Genomic DNA, 23,745 nt, shown 5'->3' with positions numbered 1-23,745 from the left:
TAAATCACCTAGTGGTATGACCATGCCATGCATCTTAGATGTGTGGTCGTCGCACGGTGGCGCTGGCAGCAGTCCACATACCCAGAGGTGTGTTGGTGCATGTCAAAATACGGTGCAGCGAGTAAGTGTGCAGACGTTTTCAGACGTACTAATGGTGACTGTGTGTTGAAAATGGCTCAAAGAACGCATATTGACGATGTTATGAGGGGTAGAATACTAGGGCGTCTGGAGGCTGGTCAAACACAGCAGGTCGTTGCATGGACCTTCCGTGTGCCACAAAGTGTGATTTCAAGATTATGGCAACGATTCCAGCAGACAGGAAACGTGTCCAGGTGCTACAGTACGGGACGTCCACGCTGTACAACACCACATGCAGATTGATATCTCACCATCAGTGCTCGCAGACGGCCACGGAGTACTGCAGGTAGCCTTGCTCGGGAGCTTACCGCAGCCACTGAAACAGTTGTCTCCAGACACACAGTCTACAGACGACTGAACAGACATGGTTTATTCGGCCAGGGACCTGCAGGGTGCATTCCACTGACCCCTGACCACGGGAGAGCCCGTAAAGCCTGGTGTCAAGAACACATTACATCCTCATTGGAACAGTGGTCGTAGGTTATCTTCACGGACGAGTCAAAGTATAGTCTGAACAGTGATTCTCGCCGGGTTTTCAAATGGGATGAACCAGATACCAGATACCAACCCCTTAATGTCCTTGAAAGGGACCTGTATGAAGGTCGTAGTTTGATGGTGTGGCGTGGGACTATGATTGGTGCACGTATACCCCTGCATGTCTCTGACATCGGAACTGTAAGAGGTCATGTGTATCGGGACATCATTTTGCACCAGTATGTCCGCCTTTTGAGAGGTGCAGTGAGTCCCACCTTCCTCCTCATGGATGATAACGCACGACCCCACCGAGCTGCAATCGTGGAGGAGTACCTTGAAACAGAAGCTATGGGGCGAATCGAGTGGCCTGCCTGTTCTCCAGACCTAAACCCCATCGAGCACGTCTGGGATGCTCTCATGCTGTCGGTCGACGTATCGTTGCACGTCTTCGAACCCGTACGATACTTCAGGAGCTCCGACAGGCACGGGTGCAAGAATAGGAGGCTATACCCCAGAAACTGTTCGACCGCCTGATCCAGAGTATGCTAACCCGTTGTGCGGCCTGTGTACGTGTGCATGGTGATCATACCCCCCCCCCCCCCCAAAAAAATGGTTCAAATGGTTCAGAGCACTATGGGACTTAACATCTGAGGTCATCGGTCCCCTAGAGCTTAGAACTACTTAAACCTAACTACCCTAAGGACATCACAGACAGCCATGCCCGAGGCAGGATTCGAACCTGCGACCGTAGCACCTAGAACCGCTCGGCCACTCCGGCCGGCTGATCATATCCCATATTGAAGTCGGGGTACATGCGCAGGAAACAGTGGCGTTTTGTAGCACATGTGTTTCGGGACCGTTTTCGCAACTTATCACCAATACCGTGGACTTACAGATCTGTGTCGTGTGTGTTCCCTATAAGCCTATGATATTAGATCCAGTTTCGTGTAGTGCCACGTTGTGTGGCACCACATTCTGCATTTGTCCTTAATATATGAGCATCATTGTAGTTTTACGTATTGGTTGAATTATTCAAACACTCTTTTGAGTAAAACCACAATACGGCAGCAAAGGAATGTAAACTATCGACTCCGTCAGCTGTAGTCTTACGTGTCGGTTGGACGTTTCATTCAGTCTCCTGACAGAAACCAATCTCTTGAGACAACCAAAAGAAAACAGTCTATTCAGTCGGCTGAAGTTTCATGAACCGTAAGGTTATTATTCGTTCATTTCTTTCGCATGAAACCAGTCTGCGGGAGCAACCGAATGAACACAGTCGACGCAGCACGGCGCATCTAGTTCTGAATGAAAACAATCGATTCTTTCGCCATTGTTGACGCCTGTCGTCAGCGTTTTTGCCGTTTAGGTATTACCTTTTCATTTAGCGGCAGTAAGTAGCTTCTAGTTCAGTTTTAGTCCACATTTATCAACAGGCGTTTTCTCGGTAGTAATTTGTATGTATATAGACTGAAGCGGTGAGCGAAAATTAGTACCAAGGCCGGGATTCGAACCCGTGTCCTCTGCTTAACAGTCAGGTGTGTTAGCCACTAGCCACCTTGGCACAGAGGTTGATACAACTGCACGGATTACCCTGGAAGGCATCCGTCTTTGTTCCAAATGCTCACTACCGCCCGAGCCTACTTTAAATTTCCTGCTACAACCGAACATAATTGGCCAGGCTGTCAAGGTTCTGTAACAGTACCTCAGTATCGAATGTAAATGGAGGGTCGATCCTGATACCCAGGCGATGCTACTTATGCAGAAGAAATAACACAACTTGAGGCACTGAGCGAGGTGGCGCAGTCTGGAACCGCGCGACTGCTACGGTCGCAGGTTCGAATCCTGCCTCGGGCATGGATGTGTGTGATATCCTTAGGTTAGTTGGGTTTAAGTAGTTCTAAGTTCTAGGGGACTGATGACCTCAGATGTTAAGTCCCATAGTGCTCTGAACCATTTGAACCATTTTTTTGAGGTAGCGCAGTCGTCAGCACACTGGACTCGCGTTCAGAAGGACGACGGTTGAAACCCGCGCCCGGCCATTCTAATTTATGTTTTCCATTATTTGCCTAAATCGTTTTATGCAAATGGTTTGAAAGGGCACGGCCGACTTCCTTCCCCAGCCTCCCCTAATCCGACGAGACCGATAACGTCGCTGTTTGGCCCCCTTACCCAAATCTCCCACCCACCCACAACTTCAGAGAGATTACTAGTCTCATACACACATGATCGTATGCATATAGACTGAAGCGGCGAGTAAAATTTGTACCAAGGTTTAGTGGCTAAGGCACCCGCCTAGTTAGCTGGAGACCCGGGTTCGTACAAATTTTCACTCACTGCTTCAGTCCGCATACATAAAATCATATCTGTGACCAGTACAGTCTCCATAGTTGTGTCAGTTCATTAGTAATCTCTATGTCTGGATCAGAACGCCAAAACTCTCAGTGGAGAGGGAATGCAAGAGATAACATGACTGGATAAAAAGTAAACCTAAAGACTAATTCAGTGCGATATACATTATCTACAAGGATGATTCATATTATGAAACGCTATGAATTAAAGGAATCCAAACAAAATTAACGAATGATGACAAATATTTCTCACAAAAGACAACTTCCTACAAACGACAGTACAGGGTGTACATAAAGTCCGGTAGCACTTTCAATTATTTACTACACAAGAACCAAACATTGTACAAATATCATACTGTGTCGTTTTGAAGAGAAACCCTGAAAGTTTTATTTTCATATTTACTGCCACAACGTACTTTGGTAATTTGCTGATAGTCAGCGCTAGTCGCAAACATAGCGAGTTCAGGTTTGGAGCGAGTTTTCTGTATGTTGGAGATCAAGAACAACAAGTGTGCTACAGCTGTTCAACGGATGTTTAGAACCAAGTGCGATAAGAAGCCACCAACAAGGAAGGCCATTTACCACTGGCACAACAAATTCGTTACGACGGGTTGCTTGTGCCCGGCAAAGAAAAGCGGACGTCCCAGTGTGAGTGAAGTGAATGTGGACCGCGTACGAGGGACATTCGTAAGAAGTCCAAAGAAATCGGTGCGTCGTGCATCCCGTGAACTCGAAATGGCTACAATGATAAGTGTGGAAAGTCCTGCGACAGAAGCTATGAAACCATTCAAATTGGAGCTAGTGCAGAAGCTCAATGACGACGACAAAGACAAGCGTTTTGAGTTTTGATCACAGTTGCAACAATTAAATGAGGATGGGGATGTCATTGTTGATCGCTTAACGACTCTTAGCGACGAAGTCACTTTTCACTCTAATGAGAAAGTGAACAGGCATAACTGTCGAATCTGGGTAACACAACGTCCACCAGAATGCATTGAATTTGAGCGTGATTCCCAAAAAGTAAATGTTTTTTGTGCCTTGTCACGTCGAAAACTGTGCGGGCCATTCTTCTTCGCCGTGAGTACTGTCACTGGATATTCCTACTTGGACATGTTGCAACAATAGCTGATACCTCAAATGCAGTCGGACTCTCCGTTCATCTTTCAGCAGGATGGGGCTCCACTCCATTTTCGTCGTGAAGTTCGTGGGTACCTGAACACAGAGCTGCCGCATCGATGAATCCGCCGCGATACAGAATAGGGCAGCTGTTTCATGAAATGGCCTCCCCGATCACCAGATCTCACTCCATGTGCCTTTTTCTGTGGGGACACATTAAAGATCTGGTGTAAGTACCGCCTCTACCACGTGATGTAGCCGAGCTCCGGGAGAGAATAGGGGAAACGACTGCCACAGTCAAGACGGAAATGTCCGGGAGGCCCCATGCGGGGCAGGTCCGGCTGCCTTGGTGCATGTCTTATTGCATTCGACGACACATTGGGTGATCTGCGCACCGGATGGGGATGAAACACCCAGTAGCTGAGCGGAGAAAATCCCCGACGCAGTGGGGAATCGAACCCGGGCCCGTAGGACGGCAACAGTCAACGATGTCATGCTGGGACGGGTATGGCAAGAATTCGATTACCGTATTGACGTCTGACGGGTCGCTCACGGTTCGGAAAAAAAGTTTTTCTTCAAATTGCAATTTTTATGACAATTTTTAGCCCTTGTGCAATAAATAACTGCAAGTGTACCCGGACTTTATGTACATCCTGTATATACTCAAAATCCAAGCCAGTACGTCACCAGACACTGAGAAAATTGTATGCTGTATACTTCCTGGACATCTCTGCATTTACTGAAACGGAATTACATGTGACGGGAGAAGACTGGCAGAAACAGAGGCAAATAGTTGCAACAAATTTGAAAAAATCAGTAATTTCTCATTCATATGCACATAAATTTATAATGTAGCACGAATTATTAACTATTTAAAGCCAACCACGAATCCATGTTTAATGCTAGACCTACGAAAAATTCATATTAAGTTAAATCTAGATAAACAAAATAAATGTTCGTTTTTTCAAAATCTTAATTCTCCGAAAGTTCTTCAGCGACTTCTTTGATATTCTGAGGCAACGTTTCATTCCAATACGCCCGTGTTTTTATATAGGTTATATACTTTCCTAATATGTAAATATGTGTATATATGTAATATATAATCGAGAAATGAAGTTGGCAAAGATCTCGAAAAATAATTGACCGATTTATTTCAAGTTTTTGCTCGGTGCTACAACATTCAGTCGAACAAAGTTTATACATCTTTTTAAGCAACAGTACGCAACTTTTGTTTTAGAACCAATTATGAAAAATACAATGCTGTGTTGCGCTGTGAAAATGTGAAGTTTCATTTTCTTTTCCGCATTCAATTTGAACTACAACCTGACATTTAAGAGACTAGCAAATTATTTCTCCCATGTATATTCGTTTTCCTCATATGTTGTATACACAACAATCTTCTGTTTTGTTTTCTTCCCCAAAGACAATTTTAACAAAATACATGAAAGTTATTTTTATGGTTGCTGTGGGCGGTGAGGGAAGATGGACAGAGAGGGGAGGAAATGCTCATACAAAGGGGAACGGGACAGAGAGAGGGAGAGGAAGTGAGAGAGAGCTGATTGACAGTGAGAGGAGGTGTGGACAGAGAGAGAGGAATTTGGAGACGCACAGAGAGATGGTGGAGGAAGAGAGAGGTTGGAGAAGGATATTAGAACGTATATACAGTTCCCATATATATTTAGCAATTGTGAAACATTGCCAGGTTCTCTAGCAAACAGTCACGGTTGATCGCATGTGAGGAGCTTCAGTTGTAGCTCCGATGTTATTTTCTTTTTAAAATTCTGTAAGTGTCACATGCACTGTCCACTCAGGATCATGCCGACATCTGAGGTCATGACTGACGGTCGGCGTCAACGCTAAAAAGATGCTTGGTGGGGATATAACCTCAGACTGCGATTCCGTTAGCTCACATCACTCCACAGTAGCGTCAATGAAGCATTATTGCTTCAGCTGAGGTATATAGAGTAGAGTGTTACTTATATTTCAGTTAAGGTTTTCGGCTTGAGAGGTCTTGCCTGAATTATAAAACTCTTTACTAGCGTTTCGCCCTCATCTGCTAGAGGCATCTTCAGAGGTAAACGTGTCAGTTTTATCCCTGAAGATACCTCCAGAAGATAGGAACGAAACGTTAACGAACAGTTTTGTACATCGGCCACGACCTCTTAACTGATGGATAGACCTGCCTTCAAGGTGTTCTTTTACCGTTAGTACTAACTATGATGAGGTGGCAAAAGTCATGGGATACCTCCTAATACTGTGTCGGACCTCCTTTTTCCCGGCATGGCACTGATTCAAAAAGTCGCTGGGAGCGCCCTCCAGAAATATTGAGCCATGCTTTTTCTACAGCCATCCATAACTGCGAAAGTGCTGCTGGTGCAGGTTCTCGTCCACCAACTGACCCTCGATTATGTCCCATATATATTCCATGAGACCCTTGTCTGGCGATCTGGGAGGCTAAATCATTCGCACGAATAGTCCAAGACGTTCTTCAAACTACCCGAGAACGGTTGTGGCCTGGTAACAGGGCGCATTGTCGTCCACAAAAATTTCATGGTTGGTTGGGAACATGAAGTCCATTAATGGCTGCAGATCGTCTCCAAGTAGTCGAACATAAACTTTTCCAGTCAATGACCGGTTCAATTTCACCAGAGAACTCAGTCCACTCCACGTAAAGACATACCACACCATTATGGAGCCACCACCAGCTTGGCCAGTGCTTTGTTAACAACTTGGATCCATGGCTTCGTGAGATCTCCGCCAACCTCGAACCCTACCATCAGCTCTTACCAACAGAAATCGGGACTCACCTGACCAAATCATGGTCTTGCAGTCGTCAGGGTCCAAGTGATATAGTCACGAGTCCAGAAGAGGCGCTGCAGGCGATTTCGTCCTGTTAGCAAAGGCATTTGCGTCGGACGTCCACTGCCATAACCCATTAACGCCAGAAATCGCTGTACTGTCCTAACAAATACATTCTCGTGTGTCCTACATTGATTTCTGCGATTATTTCAGGCAGTGTTGCTTATCTGTTAGCACTAACAACTCAGCGCACTCCTATCACTGTGGATTTCGGAATGCTGAATTCCCTAACGATTTTCGAAATAGAACGTCACATGCGTGTAGATCCAAGTACCATTCTGCTTTCAAAGTCTGTTAATTCTCGTACTGCGGTCATAATGACGTCGGAAGACATTTAATATGAATCGTCTGAATACAAATGGCAGCTCCGCTAACGCAATGCCCTTTATTACCTCATGTACGCCATACTGCCTCCATCTGTGTATGTGCCTATCACTATACAATGACTTTCATCACCTTAGTGTAAATTCTGTGAATGGTCTAAATTATTTCCAAAACCGGACATACCTCGCAGTAAGGAATGACCCGTGTTCCTAATTTCTAGAAAATACGCTTATTTCCAGTCTGTCGAGCGCTGTTTTTTATCACCCCAAGATTACCTGCTTCAGACTGTCACCCACCTTCGTATCATATTCGTAGTTCCACAGGAACCCGTCTCAAAGAAATACGAGTTTCATTGTTATATATATGACTGACTATATTTCACACTTACACAGTAACTCACCTTGCAGAAACACGACCAAAACTGGTTTTATTGCCAACCTACCGCCATCTTACATCTGTGAGAAATGGGGGGTTAAAGTTAAAAGTTCGCAGAACTCTTCCTGCATATCTTGAGGCGCCAGCACTTCTGGAACGAAGGCCTATGCTGAGAACTGGCTTAGCTACAGCGTTGGGGACTGGAATTAGAAATTGTCACTCGAAGCTGCCGTCAACAGACAGTATGCAGACGAAGAAAATCTGGAAGATCAATTTCAGTTCATGATCACTGCGATTAATGAAATGTTTACGTGGGTGCACGTAAGTCATGTTCTCACGAAAATGCTCTATTTGTTTATTCCAGTTAAATCTATGGAGATAAAAGACGGGTCCTGTAAAAAATTGACGCCCCCTTTCGTCCAATAGCTTTTCCCTTTGAATTTCGTCTTCAGTACGGCAATCCATTCATTGTGATATCCTCTACAATTTCGAAATAAGACTTGGACTGCCACAGTACTATATCAATAGCCCGAACAGTTGCAGCTACAAGCTATCAGTCATTTGTCTTTCTGGAACAAAGAGCTGTATTATTTCTATTATTTGGAAACACAAAACCTTAACAGAGAGAAGGGAGATAAAACCTTTTTGTTAGAGGCCGTATTTACGCTGGCATCGAGCTCATTCGAGATAAAGCACTTACTCGGGTTAGATAAGGATCGCGGTTGAACTGGAGCTTCGTGTTTAACCAAGTAGGACGTAATCTGACGGCGGCGTCTTCAAAGGTCAGACAAAATCTGTTAAAACGAAGTCGGAAAACTCGTTCAGACCTGCTCATACTGTAAGAACTTAAACCTACCTTCATATATGTTGTACAACACTTTGTGGCTGGTGTAGACCACCCTCGTCTAGAGAGACGGGAGTCAAATATATATAAAGAAAAATCGCCAACAGAAAAATTTGTGCTAATATAAAACTTCCTTCATGTTAGTATAACAGATCCAACACTGGTTCTAGACTCCCGGATATATTTGCATATGGGATGCTAAACGAGTCCACCTCCGTAGTCGACGTCGCTTTCGCACGTCTGTGCAGGGGAGTTCGACTCGGAGGTGTACGGGTTCGAATCCTGGTGGTGCAAAATTTTCATTGACAGTGTCTGGCCAGCAAAGGGGGGCGTAGGGATCCTGATCACCGGCCTTTCCGCCAATGTCCTAAATTAAGTTCCAAATCTCTCCGCAGTGTCTCATGAAGTGAGGGCACATGCTAGAGGCTCGTCTGTCAGACGCGAACGTTAAGCTCGGCGGACAGTCATTCGCACGACACAGACACTTGACATTCCTCTCAGTGCGGAGGAAGGCGGTGGTCAAATCATTCGCTCCAACTGTCCAGAACATTCTTCAAACCAGTCGCGACCAGTTGTGGCCCAGTGACATGGCACATTGACGTCCATAAAAAATCCATCGTCGAATGGCTGCACATGGTCTTCAGGTAGCCGAATATAACCATTTCCAGTCAATGAAAGGTTCGGTTGGACCAGAAGACACAGTACATTCCATGTAAACACGGCCACAATATTATGGAGCCAGTACAAGCTTGAACACTACCTTCTTGACAAGTTGGGTCCATGGCTTCATGGGGTCTGTAGCACTCTCGAACTATACCATCAACTCTTAGCAACTGAAATCGGGACTTGTATGACCACGCCACCGTTTTCCAGTCGTCTATGGTCCAACCGATACATAGTCCAGGAGACGCTCTGCAGGCGATGTCGTGCTGTTAGCAAAAGCACTTGCATCGGCTGTCTGCTGTCAGAGCCCATTAACGCCCCAGATTGCGTCGCACGGTCCAAACGAATACGTTCTTAGTACGTCCCACATTGATTTCTGCGGTTATTTCACACAGTGTTGCTTGTCTGTTAGCAACTCTATGGAAATACCGCTCCTCTCGACCGTTAAGTGAAGGCCCTGGGCCACAGTGTTGTCATTGGTGAGAGGTAATGCCTGAAATCTGGTATTCTCGGCACACTCTTGACACTGTGGATCTTGGAATATTGTACTCCCTAACGATTTAAGAAATGGAATGTGCCATGCGTCTAGTTCTAACTACCATTCCTCGTTCAGAATGTGTTAATTCCCTTCGTGCGGCCATAATGGCGTCTGAAACCTTCTCACACGAATCACCTGAGTACAGATTACGGCTCCGGCAATGGACTGTCCTCTTATACTTTGTGTACACGTTACTCTCGCCATCTGCATATGTGAATATCACTATCCCATCACTTATTTCACCTCAGTGTAATCAGTATTAATCGAAGCGAACTAGGGCGTATTAGGTGGCTAATTGTACTCGCATTCGAACATCCAACCATCGGAATGGTATGTTGAAATAGTATTAAATTATTAACAATGACAATTCTGCTAGTTCTCCAGAATCTGGAGTCGTCTTGCCTCGTACCTTTTACGACTCCGATGGTCGCCGCAAGGAATTGCTGGTGGCCAGTCTGTCAACAGGGATCCCAGGCTAGGAACAACTGAAGCACCTTCTGGCGTTGTGGCACAGACAGCTCTCCCGCTGGAAGATGCCGTCGCCGTGGGGGAACACATCAAACACGGAGGGATGCAGATGGTCCGAAATACTGACGTTGTTCGCAGCTGTCACATTTCCTTTGATTAGCACCACAGGTGCCATGAAAGTAGAGGTGAATCGTAGCATAAGCCCCGGGGTTGATGATGTATTCGGACACGACCATCAACCTGGCGTAACAAGAAACGTCGTTTTTCCGACAAGGCGATACATTTTTCTTGATTCACGGTTCGGTCTCGATGCTGCCGTGTCAACTGCGATAGTAACTGACGACGTCGTTGGGAGAGCACGCCGACACGGCTACTGCAGAGCCCCTTTTTAACACTGCTTGCTGAACGGTGTGCTGCGAAACACTTGTGCGTGCGTCAGCACTGTTTTCTGTCGTCAAATCTGCCGCATATCGCCGTCCATCCTGCTTTAGAGAGGGTAAGCCGGCGACCTCCACGCCCTGTGATGAGGCGTCGACACCTAACAGCTTGCCGCCAACTCTTTGTTTCACCGTCCTTCAACCCTTTTCTTCGACGTTCACGAAAGTCAAATGCTAGCCGAGGAAATACTTATATCAGTGGATTTCTCCATTTGCTTCCCGTATCGTCGCTAGAAATGTTTGGTTCATCAGCGGATCTAGATGTACACTCATGCTCATAAATTAAGGATAATTGCAGAATGTGGTGCCACACAATGTGGCACTACACAAAACTGTCGCTAATAGCATAGGCAAATAGAGAACACATACGACACAGATCTGTAAGTCCACGGTATTCGTGATAAGTTGAGAAAACCGTCCCGAAACACACGTGCTACAAAACGCCACTGTTTCCTCCCGACATCAATATGGGATATGATTACCATGCACACGTACACAGGCCGCACAATGGGTTGGCATACTCTGGATCAGGTGGTCGAGCAGCTGCTGGGGTATAACCTCCCATTCTTGCACCAGGGCCCGTCGGAGCTCCTGAAGTGTCGTAGGGGTTTGAAGACGTGCAACGATACGTCAAACAAGAGCATCCCAGACGTGCTCGATGGGGTTTAGGTCTGGATAACAGGCAGGCCACTCGATTCGCCCGATATCTTCTGTGTCAAGGTAGCCCGCATCTCGTGGTCGTGCGGTAGCGTTCTCGCTTCCCACGCCCGGGTTCCCGGGTTCGATTCCCGGCGGGGTCAGGGATTTTCTCTGCCTCGTGATGGCTGGGTGTTATGTGATGTCCTTAGGTTAGTTAGGTTTAAGTAGTTCTAAGTTCTAGGGGACTGATGACCTAAGATGTTAAGTCCCATAGTGCTCAGAGCCATTTGAACCATTTGTGTCAAGGTACTCCTCCACCAAGGCATCTCGGTGGGGCCGTGCGTTATCATCAATCAGGATGAAGGTGGGACACATTGCATCGTTGAATAGGCGGACATACTGGTGCGAAATGACGTCCCGATACACCTGACCTGTTACAGTTCCTCTGTCAAATATATGCAGGGGCGTACATGCACCAATCATAGTCTCACCCCACACCATCAAACCACGACCTCCATACAGGTCCCTTTCAAGGACACTAAGGGGTTGGTATCTAGTTCCTGGTTCATGCCAGATGAAAACCGGTGAGAATCACTGTTCAGACTATACCTGGACTCGTCCGTGAAGATAACCTGGGACCACTGTTCCAATGACCATGACACCAGGCTTTACGGGCTCTCCTGTGACCAGGGGTCAGTGGAATGCACCTTGCAGGTCCCCGGGAAAATAAACCATGTCTCTTCAGTCGTCTGTAGACTGCGTGCCTGGAGACAACAGTTAAAGTGGCTGTGGTAAGGTCCCGAGCAAGGCTACCTGCAGTACTCCGTGGCCATCTGCGGGCACTGATGGTGAGATATATTTTTTCTTGTGGTGTTGTACACTGTGGACGTTCCGCACTGTAGCACCTGGACACGTTTCCTGTCTTCTGGAATCGTTGCCATAATCTTGAGATCACACTTTGTGGCACACGGAAGGTCCATGCTACGACCTGCTGTGTTTGACCAGCCTCCAGTCGCCCTAGTATTCTACCCCTCATAACATCGTCAATATGCGTTCTTTGAGCCATTTTCAACACACAGTCACCAATAGTACGTCTGAAAACGTCTGCACACTTACTCGCTGCACCGTACTGTGACATACACCAACACACCTCTGCGAATGTGGACTGCTGCCAGCGCCACCGTGCGACGACCGCAGGTCAAATGCACCGCATGGTCATAACCCGAGGTGATTTAAACCCTCCAAACCGCCCACCGGAGCGTAGTTTCACCATGTATCAACATTATTCTTAATTTATGAGCATGAGTCTAGATACGAAGGTTGTCCAGAAACTAATGCACCACATTTTATTTTCTTAGCCGGAAACAATGCTGCAAATGCGAAACGTTATGTATGTATTATCTGAAATCTCCCTAGTGAGCGAGCCACGTTTTCGTCACCTCCGACAGATAGTGTAGCGGCAGGACAGCTTCAAAATAGCGTCTGTAGGTGATATACGTTACAAGCGACGTGCCATCATTGAATTTCCCACTGCAGAGAAAGAAACTGTGGGGAGCATTCACAAACGATTGTGCAAAGTCTATGGAGCATCTGCCGTCGACAGCAATACAGTTAGTCGCTGGGCACGGAGGGCGGTTCGCCGGAGTTCCACGATTTGCAGCGGTTGGGGAGACCATTCACGGCTATCACGCCTGACATGTTGCAGCAAGCTGATGGCGTCATTCGCGAGGGCAGACGCATTACGACTCGCCGGTTGGCGCTGCATCTGTCAACCAGAAAAAGAAGTGAGGATGCAATTATCCACACTCTTGGATATTCAAAAGTATGTGCAAGATGGGTACCGCGATGTCTAGCTGTGGACCACAAATCGCAAAGAAAAAACGTTTGTTGCTACGTTTTGAAGCTGAGGAGGAAGCCTTCTTGTTGCTGATTGTGACAGGTTATAAAGCATGCTTTCACCATTTGATCCCGAAACAAAACGACGGTGGATGGAATGGCGGCATACCCACTCCCCGCAGAAGAAAAAATTCAAAGCAAGTGCTTCAGCCTGTAAGGTCGTGATCACCGTGTTCTGGGACTGTGAAGGTGTGATTCTCATTGATGTGATGCCAACAGGCGGCACCATTAATTCAGAAGCATGTGTCAACACGTTAACAAAACTCACGACGCCCTTCCAGCGGCTTCGGTGCCACAGCAACCCAGATGTTTTGCTGCAACATTATAAACCTCGGCCCCACACGTGTCTGAGGACTGCTGAACACATCGCAAAAGAGGGTTGGACAGTGAGCCTAGCGCCATTGAGTTAGTAGACTGTTCTGCCTGGCGCCACTGGCTAATGTGTAGTATCGAGTATCCCTCTTGCGGCACCATTGCCAATATCTATGAGGAAGAGTTGGTATTTGTGAGTTGTGGCCTTAGGTCTTTGCTTGCTGATATATATACGGGGTTTGCTGGCCCTAGACGGAAACATGAAGCTTGGGGTTTGGCAGTAGCGTCGTGACAAGAGGTGGTGACAAGGTCCGAGCGGACGAAGCCACGATCTCTGCAAGGAGGGCCTGCGCAGAACGAGGATACCGGAGTACTTCACCGCAGTCAGCGTCGACTACAAGCAGCAGGCCGACATCCCGTCGGTTAGTTAGCAACATTCGTGTCGAGGACCGCTCGTGGCCTGGCTGCCCCCTTCTACCTGGCTTTCATCGGCACCACTCAGTAACCACCGCGACGCACCGTGGATCCATGAAACTGCTTGCTGACAAAGGGGAGTAACATTCTGTAATCCTCGCGGTGATTTGTGTCATTGTCTACCTGCCCTCCTTATTATTTTCTGGTTTGTACCCGACCCTCAGAGTTTTACTCGGTCGGCTCTTTGGTCGTCAATATAGGCACTAGTGTTGTAGTACGACGCTAGTTGTCGTTTCAAAATTTGTCCCGGTATTATATAGATTTTCCTTTCTGGTTTGTACCCGATCATTGATGTTCTAATAAATCAGCTCTTGGTCGCAAATACCGCCGGAACAATTGTACTAAGGTACAAGTCGCCGTTAAACAAAAGAGGGGTCTTGTGGTTACATTTAGCTGTTACCCGTTTCAATTCTTTGACTGTAATTGCATTTCTCAGTCATTAGTTACAATCTGAATAACCTGTTGTACTAAGCTGTTCGTTTCTGTGTTCGAAAGACCGAGTCACTATTGTATTTTAACTGGATCTTTTGGTTGCCCCGAGTGAGTTCTCTTGTAATAAGTGTTTACAAGTAATGTTTTACGACGTTCCTTCAGAGCGGTCTTAATAACTGACAGTCAGTTTAACTTTGGAAATATTAAGAGCCAACTGTCACCAGGGCTTAGGTTAAAATAAAATTGTCAGAAGGGGAGGGTTGGGATCGAGTCGAACCTTGGTTGCCGATTTAAATTCAGAGGTTGGTTGCTTTCAAGTAAGCCATATCATTGTCATATTTTTTGGTAATCTGTTTAACTTTTAAGTACAGGTGCGCATCTTAACCCCGAACCTTTCGACATAAAGCTTTCAAATTAAAAGTTACGTCATCTGTTTTGAATCACTGAATCTCTCTTGTCATCAATGGTGTAGTTTTCATGTGTTGCTGAAGGGCATTTAATATGGTATACTGTGTCCAGTGCAACAGTAAACACCTCTGTTTCACCTGATAACGGGCGGGCTGCAGGTCCGGCCATCTTGTAATCATTGTCGTATTGTTTGCTTTTTTGAAATACAGTACTTCAGATATATTTTGCAAAGAGTAAAAGCTTATTCAACTCCAGGTTTAAGGTCAAAAGAATTTTTCAAATTAGTTTATTTTGTCAAAGAAAATTTTATGGTTGAATGCTTCGATTATCTGTAAAACACAGTTTATATATTGCTAAATAAACAGGTTGTGTGAAAAGAAAGTTATATTGATGGGTCCTCCCTTCCACGGTTTTCTTAATTCCAGTAAGTACGATGTATCAGACAGTGTTACCGCATCCACTCTACAGTCCTGACATGGCTCCGTCGGACCTCGACTTGCTTGGGCCATTAAAGGGTGCCATACGTGGAAGACATATTGAGGACGATGAGGAGCTGATTCACACAGTGAAGCACACAGTGGAGCACTGTCCCCGCCACCAGGACAAGGATTGGTACCGACGGGGCATGCACGTCCTTATTTCTCGCTGGAGAAAGGCCATAGAATGGGATGGGAATTACGTGAAAAAGTAGGGTGTGTAAATAAAACACCATTCTTTCGTATGTGTAATTCTCACTATGTGCATTACTCTCTGGGCAAGCCTCGTATATGAGAGCGTATGTCATAGATCAGTACGCAGTTAAGTACACAAAATCTGTTCATGCTTTTCCGAGCCGGTAACAACTGGAATTGCTAGTGGACGGCGAACTACTGAACCAGAAGAGAGATTTTCCCGGTTGCAGCGTTCTTTTATCGGCAACGCTCTCCCGCCGTCCCCGCAGAGCGGAATTTTCGGTCCCGCTCTCACGAGCCGGCACTGTCGCAAGTTTACCGGCGACTGTGACGCGTGCTTTCATCTCGCGCTTTGCCTTGCGTCAGACCTTTGGGGCGCTTGTTCGCTCCCGAGGTGTGTCAACAGCGGCTCCAGCGCGACGGCTGCCGAAAAGAGCACTTTGATCGACTAGCGTGTCCCCGGCGTCCTGCCTTTGGGCAACCCGCCTCACTCATGCATTCAAACCACCGTTAGCACCAAAACCTTCGAACACCAACTTTCATCGTCGATTTTCTTCGTAAGCAGTGAGAAAAGCTGGGAAAAAAGGCGCTTTCTACAACAATTTGCGAGTCCTTAAAAATTAAAATAAAGACTATTGTAACTGTTAACAAGTTTGTTTGCCTGGCTGTCCTCCGCAGTAAGCACAGAAATACTTGTTTTGTGAATAAAACTTAATTTATTTTTCCCAGAATCGTTTCGCCTTCTTCTTTCTCTAAGGCATCATCATAGTGGGACGGTTTGCTGTAATCAGCGTTTCCTCTCATCTGGTCTGGAGATCAGACAACCACTTTATTTCCGATACATAGACACAATTTTGTATTCCGAACTTTTTTACACTGTTCGCCATGTTTCCCCTTTTTTTGTTGTGTACTATTATTCTTTTGACACTCGATATAGCTATTTCTTCGGACACTGTGCTTTTAACAACGTAAATATTGTAACTTCATCACATAAAGAAGGAGAAACATGGTAAGCAGTGTGAAAAATAAACAAAAACTTATCAATGAGGAATGAAATTTTAAAAATACAATCTTCTTTGTGACAAACTGATTAACACTGCAAGATCACAGGTTAATGTAAGCACGAGATCAGCCATTGGAGCCGGCCGTCGTGGCCGATAGGTTCTAGGCGCTTCAGTCCGGAACCGCACGACTGCTACGGTCGCAGGTTCGAATCCAGCATCCGGCATGGATGTGTGTGATGTGCTTAGGTTAGTTAGGTTTAAGTAGTTCTAAGTTCTAGGGGACTGATGACCTCAGATGTTATCTCCCACAGTGCTCAGAACCATTTGAACCATTTGAACCATCAGCTATTGGAAACGCGAAGTGCTGTCACAATAACAATCAGTGTAACCGACAGAATGTTGATTTGCAAGCATGCAAACGTGCATGCCTTGTATTACACAAGTGCCGAATTTGTCAGCGTGTGGATTGGAGTTCCATGTCTGTCGCACTTTGTCGGTCAGTACAGGGACGATTAATGCTATCTGTGGATGATGCTGGAGTTGCCGTCCGATGGAGTCCCATATGTGCTGGATTGGAGACCGATCTGATGATCGAGCAGTCCAACGCAGCATGTCGACTCTCTGTGGAACATGTTGGGTAAACGGCGGTATGTGGGCGACCGTTATCCTGTTGGAAAACACCTGTTGATGAATGGCAGAACAATAGGTCGAATCTCCATATTGACACACAAATTTCCACACAGAGTGCGTGGGATAGCACCGAGAGTGCGCCTGCTGTCATACGAAATGCACCCCAGACCACAACTCCAGGTGTAGTTCCAGCGTGTCTAGAAGGCAGACAGGTTGATCGCAGGCTCTAAACTGGCCTCAATGACACCGAGGCAGAACCAGCCTTCATCAGGAAATACAACAGACCTCCATCACACCCTCCAGTGAGCTCGCTCTCTCTTGGCACCACGGAAGTCACAAATGGCAGTGGTTTGGGGTTAGTGGAATGCGTGCTAAGAGGCGTCAGGTTTGGAGCTGTGCTAGAAGTGACCGATTTATAACAGTTCTTTGTGTTACTGTGGTGTCAACTGCTGTTCAGATTGCTGCTGCAGATGCGGTATGATGTACCAGAGCCATGCGTCGACCACGATGTCTTACACCTACATAGTCCCACGTGGCCGCCCGGAGAACGGTCTTCTTGCGACTCTACACTCTCCTGGACACCACTGCCAGCAACTACCGTGGCCATATTCCTAACAAGACTTCCTTCAGTATCGGAGAAAGAACATCCTTTCTCTAGTAGCCCTATTACACGACCTCCTTCTAACCCAGTGAACTGATGACATAGCGTCTTTGTCGCCTTAATGGCGTTCTTGACTAACATGATCTCACCACGTCCAGTTTCTAAGGTGATTAACGCTCACGAAAGTTACAGCGTTTATTTAAAGTGAAGTAGCGCCAGTCTTATGCGACTGTTGTGAAACTGTAATAAACATCATCTTTCAGATGTAAAACAAGCTTACCAACTTTCGTTTATTTTTCACAGTTCCTTGGTGTTTCTATTTTTTCCAGCAGTGTATTAGAATATGAAAATGTTCATACCCTTATTATTAAAATGATGATTATAGAGACATCTTTTAAAGTAAATATTGATAAAACTGATCAAGCACTTCACAGTACTATAATATGAATTTATCTACTGATCGGAAATAATATGTGAGAGGGGGAGTGGGGGGGGGGATGTAATTATAGCATGATGATTGGTATTTTGGGATGTGTCTAATGCAGGAATGTGGGTGGTAAATAAACATGGGATTCGGAGTACGTGTAGCCATAGTCCATGAGGCGAAAGAAGAAACTTGAGAGTTAACGTATTCTTCCTGCAGCTGCTTCACACGTCTACAACTAAGAGTAGTATCGTGAACTTTCGTCTCTACACCAGGTCATCAGTGTTGACGTAGCTCCATAGGCGACAATAATTAGGAAACTTGTAGCTTCGGTGTCACTAGTAGCAGCCTCACGTAGCTGAAAGCTGGCAACAGGTGTGAGAGATCTTCTTTCGCCATTCATAGTACAGAAAGACCTCCGCAGACAATGTTTATCAACAGCAAAGATTAGGTGCAATGGAAACGGAGGAAGTCCCCTGATGTGTGGGATGTCAGAAAGTGGATTAGATCACTTACGAGGCATAAATGTTAGATCTGGCTTCGCTGGCTGGTACAGGGAATCTGTTACGAATATGTAGGGAGAGGAAATGAAAGCAAAGAGAGCTTCACTCCAAGTTTAAACGCAGCCAAAACCTCTCAGACAAACAGAAGCTAAACGATGTCAAAGTTAGCGTAAGGAGGGCTATGCGTGAAGCGTTCAGTGAATTCGAAAGTAAAATACTAGGTACCGACTTGACAGAAAATCCTAGGAAGTTCTGGTCTTACGTTAAATCAGTAAGTGGCTCGAAACATCATGTCCAGACACTCCGGGATGATAATGGCATTGAAACAGAGGTTGACAAGCGTAAAGCTGAAATACTAAACACCTTTTTCCAAAGCTGTTTCACAGAGGAAGACCGCACTGCAGTTCCTTCTCTAAATCCTCGCACCAACGAAAAAATGGCTGACATCGAAATAAGTGTCCAAGGAATAGAAAAGCAACTGGAATCACTCAACAGAGGAAAGTCCACTGGACCTGACTGGATACCAATTCGATTCTACACAGAGTACGCGAAAGAACTTACCCCCCTTCTAACAGCCGTGTACCGCAAGTCTCTAGAGGAACAGAAGGTTCCAAATGATTGGAAAAGAGCACAGGTAGTCCCAGTCTTCAAGAAGGGTCGTCGAGCAGATGCGCAAAACTATAGACCTATATCTCTGACGTCGATCTGTTGTAGAATTTTAGAACATGTGTTTTGCTCGAGTATCATGTCGTTTTTGGAAACTCAGAATCTACTATGTAGGAATCAACATGGATTCCGGAAACAGCGATCGTGTGAAACCCAACTCGCTTTATTTGTTCATGAGACCCAGAAAATATTAGATACAGGCTCCCAGGTGGATGCTATTTTTCTTGACTTCCGGAAGGCGTTCGATACAGTTCCGCACTGTCGCCTGATAAACAAAGTAAGAGCCTACGGAATATCAGACCAGCTGTGTGGCTGAATTGAAGAGTTTTTAAATAACAGAACACAGCATGTTGTTATCAATGGAGAGACGTCTACAGACGTTAAAGTAACCTCTGGCGTGCCACAGGGGAGTGTTATGGGACCATTGCTTTTCACAATATATATAAATGACCTAGTAAATAGTGTCGGAAGTTCCATACGGCTTTTCGCGGATGATGCTGTAGTATACAGAGAAGTTGTAGCATTAGAAAATTGTAGCGAAATGCAGGAACTGAACTGATAACAAACAGACCCGAACTTTTCGACTCTGTAAGTGCAGAACAGGGAATCAGTGATCATAAGGCCGTTGCAGCATCCCTGAATATGGAAGTTAATAGGAATATAAAAAAAGGGAGGAAGGTTTATCTGTTTAGCAAGAGTAATAGAAGGCAGATTTCAGACTACCTAACAGATCAAAACGAAAATTTCTGTTCCGACACTGACAATGTTGAGTGTTTATGGAAAAAGTTCAAGGCAATCGTAAAATGCGTTTTAGACAGGTACGTGCCGAGCAAAACTGTGAGGGACGGGAAAAACCCACCGTGGTACAACAACAAAGTTAGGAAACTACTGCGAAAGCAAAGAGAGCTTCACTCCAAGTTTAAACGCAGCCAAAACCTCTCAGACAAACAGAAGCTAAACGATGTCAAAGTTAGCGTAAGGAGGGCTATGCGTGAAGCGTTCAGTGAATTTGAAAGTAAAATACTAGGTACCGACTTGACAGAAAATCCTAGGAAGTTCTGGTCTTACGTTAAATCAGTAAGTGGCTCGAAACATCATGTCCAGACACTCCGGGATGATGATGGCATTGAAACAGAGGATGACAAGCGTAAAACTGAAATACTAAACACCTTTTTACAAAGCTGTTTCACAGAGGAAGACCGCACTGCAGTTCCTTCTCTAAATCCTCGCACCAACGAAAAAATGGCTGACATTGAAATAAGTGTCCAAGGAATAGAAAAGCAACTGGAATCACTCAACAGAGGAAAGTCCGCTGGACCTGACGGGATACCAATTCGATTCTACACAGAGTACGCGAAAGAACTTGCCCCCCTTCTAACAGCCGTGTACCGCAAGTCTCTAGAAGAACAGAAGGTTCCAAATGATTGGAAAAGAGCACAGGTAGTCCCAGTCTTCAAGAAGGGTCGTCGAGCAGATGCGCAAAACTATAGACCTATCTCTCTGACGTCGATCTGTTGTAGAATTTTAGAACATGTCTTTTGCTCGAGTATCATGTCGTTTTTGGAAACTCAGAATCTACTATGTAGGAATCAACATGGATTCCGGAAACAGCGATCGTGTGAAACCCAACTCGCTTTATTTGTTCATGAGACCCAGAAAATATTAGATACAGGCTCCCAGGTAGATGCCATTTTCCTTGACTTCCGGAAGGCGTTCGATACAGTTCCGCACTGTCGCCTGATAAACAAAGTAAGAGCCTACGGAATATCAGACCAGCTGTGTGGCTGGATTGAAGAGTTTTTAGCAAACAGAACACAGCATGTTGTTCTCAATGGAGAGACATCTACAGACGTTAAAGTAACCTCTGGCGTGCCACAGGGGAGTGTTATGGGACCATTGCTTTTCACAATATATATAAATGACCTAGTAGATAGTGTCGGAAGTTCCATGCGGCTTTTCGCGGATGATGCTGTAGTATACAGAGAAGTTGCAGCATTAGAAAATTGTAGCGAAATGCAGGAAGATCTGCAGCGGATAGGCACTTGGTGCAGGGAGTGGCAACTGACCCTTAACATAGACAAATGTAATGTATTGCGAATACATAGAAAGAAGGATCCTTTATTGTATGATTATATGATAGCGGAACAAACACTGGTAGCAGTTACTTCTGTAAAATATCTGGGAGTATGCGTGCGGAACGATTTGAAGTGGAATGATCATATAAAATTAATTGTTGGTAAGGCGGGTACCAGGTTGAGATTCATTGGGAGAGTCCTTAGAAAATGTAGTCCATCAACAAAGGAGGTGGCTTACAAAACACTCGTTCGACCTATACTTGAGTATTGCTCATCAGTGTGGGATCCGTACCAGATCGGGTTGATGGAGGAGATAGAGAAGATCCAAAGAAGAGCGGCGCGTTTCGTCACAGGGTTATTTGGTAACCGTGATAGCGTTACGGAGATGTTTAACAAACTCAAGTGGCAGACTGTGCAAGAGAGGCGCTCTGCATCGCGGTGTAGCTTGCTCGCCAGGTTTCGAGAGGGTGCGTTTCTGGATGAGGTATCGAATATATTGCTTCCCCCTACTTATACCTCCCGAGGAGATCACGAATGTAAAATTAGAGAGATTAGAGCGCGCACAGAGGCTTTCAGACAGTCGTTCTTCCCGCGAACCATACGCGACTGGAACAGGAAAGGGGGATAATGACAGTGGTACGTAAAATGCCCTCCGCCACACACCGTTGGGTGGCTTGCGGAGTATAAATGTAGATGAATGTAGATGTAGATGTAGATAGAAAGGAGTGTAGGTGCTGAAAGATGGCAACACTGCTGCCAGGTGCGACCACATGGGTGTTGCTAGAGTAGTGCTTGAGACATATGTTGCAAACGCAGAGGTCATCAGTGTTAGTGAGGAGGAAAGCGAAAGTGGTGAGCTGGTAACAGTAATAGTATAGGAGAGGGTGAATGAATGAGGGAACAAAGGCGGTCTGCATGGCGTTCGAGGATTTGGAGACTGATTGAACCTGGGCTACACAGGTATAGTAGAAGATGGGATGGATCGAAGCCTTAAAGAGGTGGAGGACGATGGAGGGGATGCAATCCCCTTGTTATGGAAGTTAGTATTTTCATCATTTTAGTCTACTGTGGGCTTTCTGTTAGGTGGTTACGAGGCTGCATTTCCATTTTAGTTTCTGATTGAAGATTAATCCCAGGTATTTTAGTGCGTTAGTTAATTGGATAAAACGATCCCAAGTAAAAAAAAAAGAAAAAAAAGCCATTGGTACGGGAGCTGTTGCAGATTTGTCCTATTATGATTGCCTGGGTTTTGGACTGGTTTATCTTGAGAAGTGACTGGTCAGAAGGTGAGCTGATTGAAATTGACCTGAAGAGATGGTATCGCTGGAATTTAACAACACAGATTCTGATGGTTGGCGAACAATCTGTAGGAAGAATTCTCGAGAGGGGTGAATCTGAGTATTTTTCTAGACAAATTTGTGCAGCCTAAATAAATGTAAATGTGCCTACAGTGAGCTGATAGAGCGATGACTTCGCTCTTCAACAGACAGAGCACGGAAGGATAAACTCACTCAGCACTAAATGGTGTCGGAAGTACTAAGGCAAGATGAAACGATTCTCAGAATGGCAAACACACGGACTTAGTGCCATCGAGTTCATTATGCTGATAAATTTTACTCAGCTTGATAAGTAGAATAATTTCAGTTATCGTCACAATCATCAAGCATTTGACATTCGCTGCTGGACACAGTCTTCTCCAGACTTCTCTTCAGTTATGAGCATCCATGCTCTTGCGGAAAATTTTATATCATCTCTTCACATTCCATCAGGACGTTTGATCGATCTCTCCTTATCTTTAGAGATACAGAAATGAACTTCTTGCTCCAGTTACTTTCCAACAGCAATGTCTCGCGTATCTCATTTCTTTCCCAGTGCAGCCCATATTACGACTTCCACTCAAGTGTGTTCCCAGATATCCCAGTAAGTAATTTCAAAAATGTTTCAAATGGCTCTGAGCACTATGGGACTTAACATCTGTGGTCATCAGTCCCCTAGAACTTAGAACTACTTAAACCTAACTAACCTAAGGACATGACACACATCCATGCCCGAGGCAGGATTCGAACCTGCGACCGTAGCGGTCACGCGGTTCCAGACTGAAGCGCCTAGAATCGCACGGCCACACAGGCCGGCAAGTAATTTCCATCTCACCACTGTTCACCAGACGACCCTCTGATTTTGAATGTTTTTCCGCAATAAATCTCCTATATTTACTGTTGTAGGTGAGGATTACCAAAACCCTTGCTCGTAAACTGTGCTTTCATGTATCTACATCTACATCTACATCCATACTCCGCAAGCCACCTGACGGTGTGTGGCGGAGTGTACCTTGAGTACCTCTATCGGTTCTCCCTTCTATTCCAGTCTCGTATTGTTCGTGGAAAGAAGGATTGTCGGTATGCCTCTGTGTGGGCTCTAATCTCTCT

This window comes from Schistocerca cancellata, chromosome 7 (genome assembly GCF_023864275.1).
Source record: "Schistocerca cancellata isolate TAMUIC-IGC-003103 chromosome 7, iqSchCanc2.1, whole genome shotgun sequence".
Lineage (NCBI taxonomy): Eukaryota > Metazoa > Arthropoda > Insecta > Orthoptera > Acrididae > Schistocerca > Schistocerca cancellata.
The sequence above is the reverse complement of the archived record's forward strand: the minus strand, read 5'-3'. Positions refer to the sequence as shown.